Source organism: Pan paniscus, chromosome X (assembly GCF_029289425.2).
Source record: "Pan paniscus chromosome X, NHGRI_mPanPan1-v2.0_pri, whole genome shotgun sequence".
Lineage (NCBI taxonomy): Eukaryota > Metazoa > Chordata > Mammalia > Primates > Hominidae > Pan > Pan paniscus.
In genome coordinates, this window is record NC_073272.2 from 118,235,151 (window position 1) to 118,238,900 (window position 3,750).

Genomic DNA, 3,750 nt, shown 5'->3' on the forward strand with positions numbered 1-3,750 from the left:
TTTAATCTGTTTCCTCACAGCTGGAGGAAAATTTGCCTCAAGGTGAATTATGCCTTGAGTCCCACCCATATCTGCTTTTGATGAGACTGGACTTTGGATCTTTGAGTTGACACTGAAACAAGAATTTTCTGGCTACTGCAATGGAATGAATGTATTTCGCATTGTGAGGACATGAATTTTGGGGACCAGAATAGAATGCCATGGTTTGAATGTGTCCCCTAAAGTTCATGTGTTGGAAACTTAATTCCCAATAGAACAGTGTTGGGAGGTGGGACATAATAAGAAGTGATTAGGACATGAGGGCTCTACCCTTATTAATAGATTAATGTCATTATCTCAGGAGTGGGTTAGTTATTGTAAGAGTGGCTGCATTATAAAAGCAAGTTTGACTCTTCCTGTTCCCTCGCTCTTACCCTCTCTTGTACTTCCGCCTTTCATTATGGCATGACGCAGCATGAAGGCCCTCATCAGATGCTGGCTCCATGCTCTTGGACTTCCCAGCCTCCAGTACCATGAGCCAAATAAATTTCTGTTTATTATAAATTACATAGTCTGTGATACTCTGTTATAGCAATGTAAAACAGACTAGGACACTCTGCCTGTTTCAAAACCCTCCAGGGGCTTCCAGTTACATTTTGTATAACGTTCAAGCTCTTTACTTTGACCTAATAAGATATAGTAGCCCTTAACAAAATATCTGATCTCATCCCATACTATGTTATTTGTTTACGATGCTTCCAGCTATAATTTGTTCTCTCTTCAGGGCCTATGCACCCTGCATAAAATGTTCTCTTACCATCTTTCTCATCATCCACGTCTCAGCTCTAGCGTCAGCTCCTCATAGAGGCTTTCCCTGGTCATCCCGACTAAGGAGCCACCTACTCTGATCAGTATCTCATCATATCACCCTGGTTTTTTTTTTCTCTCTCTCTCTTTTTGGCGGGGCGGGAGGGGGGTTGACCTGGGCTATGGCTGGGTCAAGTGCCTGCTTTATTCAACAGGAAATGCCCAAGTGGGACTCACCCCCACCTTTCACAGTGTAAATGAGCAGGGAGCAAGGCAGGAAGCTAGAAAAATAACACATGGATCTAGACGATCCAGAAAGACCCTGTTAAGTCAGCTCAAGGCCAAGACTGGTCAGCGTGAGAGAATAAAAGGGGTGACGGAAAAGCCTTGGGCAGCCTGAGCCATGATGGGCCTAGCGGAAGTAGTTGGGACATTCGTGGTCAACAAAATGCCAGGTTTGATTAAAAGTGTCCATGACAGCCGGGTCCATGGGCCCTTCCTCCATCACTGCCAAGTTCTGCTCCAGCTTCTCCAGGCTGGACATGCCCAGGATGACCACGTCTCTGTGGGCACCCTGCAGCTGTGAGTGGTGGTACATCCACCAGAGGGTGGGTGGCCAAGGTCATGCTGGGGGCACTGACACCATACACGGCCTGTGTGGCCTTCTGCATCAGGGCAATGGCCTCAAAGTGGTGCTCCTTCCAGAAGCGATTCCTGTGAGTCTCAGCCCAGCTATCCCCAAAGAAGTGGCCCCCAGACTGTTTCCTGCCCTTGTCCTCATACTTGTACTTGCCGGTCAGCAGACCCCCAGCCAGAGGGTTGTAGGCATAGAACCTCAGTCCAAAGTGCCCAAGGCAGGGGAAGAGCTCCATTTCCACCTGCCGGGTGGTGGCATTGTACATGCCGTGGTACACAGTGGGCAGGATCCAGCCTTTGCTCTTATTTATTTATTTATTACTTTTCTTTTTTTTTGGAGATGGAGTCTCGCTCTGTCACCCAGGCGGGAGTGCAGTGGCGCCATCTCGGCTCACTGCAAGCTCCGCCTCCCGAGTTCACGCCATTCTCCTGCCTTAGCCTCCTGAGTAGCTGGGACTACAGGCACTTGCCACCACACCCGGCTAATTTTTTTTTTTTTTTTTTTTTTTTGTATTTTCAGTCGAGACGGGGTTTCACCGTGTTAGCCAGGATGCTCTCGATCTCCTGAACTCGTGATCCGCCCACCTCGGCCTCCCAAAGTGCTGGGATTACAGGCCTGAGCCACCGCGCCTGGCCCAGCTTTGCTCTTGCAGAGGGTACAGATCTCGGCCACTTCCCAGCCGGCATAGTTGGAGAAGCCAAGCTCCACGAACTTGCCCTCCTGGTGTCGCTGGTGGCAAGCACACAGCGTCTCTTCCACTGGGGTGCCGTGGTCAGGTGCATGTAGGTAGAAGAGGTCCAATCGGGGACACTGCAGCCTCTTCAATGACGTCTCTAGCTGGGACCAGACACTGTCAGGCTTTAGTGATTTTCCCTCTCAAGGGTTGGCCTTGGTGGCAAATTTCACTCAGCAGTCGCCGCCGCCCAGCCCCAGCCTCAGGCCGCCCAGGATGATTTTGGACTGGCCATCGCTGTACATGAAGGCCATGTCCAGCTCGGTGTGGCCGCGCTCCAGGAAAGCGTGCACGGCCGTGGCGCTGGCAGATGCGTCCATGTGGCACCCCATCTCCATGGTGCCCAGCACCATGGTGCGCCGGGCCAGGATGCCCAAGGCGGCCTGTGTTGGTTGTGGAAGGGACATGGCGAGCATGCGGGCCTCGGGTGGCAGGGAGCGACTTGTGCAGTGGATGGCGGCTTGGGGGCATGGTGCGAGACGCGGTGCGAGACGCGGTGCTCAACATGACCATGGTGCCTGCCCCTCACCCTGTTTTATTTTCTCCCTACCACTTAACATTATCTGAAATTGTCTGTTCATTTATTGGCTTGCTTATTATTATATATCTTCACCGCCACTAGAATGTAAATTTCATGAGCATGGCAATCTTATTTGCCTCAGTCCTGCTGAATGTCTAGCAACTAGCACAGTACTTAGCAGGTGCTCAGTGGATTATTTGTTGAATAAATGAGTCAGGATATGGACCGGCATTGTTGAAACCATGGGAAATATGTGATCATATGATCACTTCAAGGACAGCCTGAAGAGTTAAATGTGGATTATAAAGGAATGAGCAGAGGAAAGAATGCCTACAAAGCAATTTGGAGGAACAACCAGGGAGGTAGGAGGAGAGACAGGAAAGTGTGATGTTACAGAAGGCAATCCTACTTCTCTCCCCAAAAGCAACCAATGCTAACAGATGGGTGGGTATCCTTCCAAATCATGTTCTATATATTTACATACATTCACAAATGTTTATATTACATGCATATGTAGTTTTGGTTTTTATATAAATGAGCTCATAGTACATGTATTATTCTATCATTTGCTTTTTTTAAAAAAAATAACAGCTTTATTGAGCTATAATTCACACACTACACAATTCACACATTTAAAGTGTGCAGTTCAATTGTTTTTAGTATATTCATGGATGTGTGCAACCACTGCCATAGTCAATTTTTAGAACATTTTCATCACCTCAGAAGGAAACCCTGTATCCTTTAGCTATCGCCTCTTTATCCTTCAACCCTTACCAACCACTAATCCACTTTCAGTCTCTATAGATTTCCCTATTCTGGACTTTGATATTAATGGAAGAATATGTGATCTTTTGTGACTGGCTTATTTTACTTAGCACAGTGTTTTCAAGGTTCATCTATGTTGTAGCATGAATCAGAACTTCATTCTTTTTATTGCTGAATAAAATTGCTCTTGGAGGCCAGGCATGGTGGTGCACACCTGTAATTTCAACACTTTGGGAGGGTGAGGCAGGTGGATCACTTGAGCTCAGGAGTTCAAGACCAGCCTGGGCAACATGGCAAAACCCTGTCTCT

General features: G+C 47.8%; 1 pseudogene; it reads right to left on the reverse strand.

Moving 5' to 3' along the window:
• Positions 1-945: 945 nt before the first annotated feature.
• On the reverse strand, positions 946-3,266 carry LOC100994708 (aflatoxin B1 aldehyde reductase member 2-like; annotated as a pseudogene).
• Between the last annotated feature and the right edge of the window lie 484 nt (positions 3,267-3,750).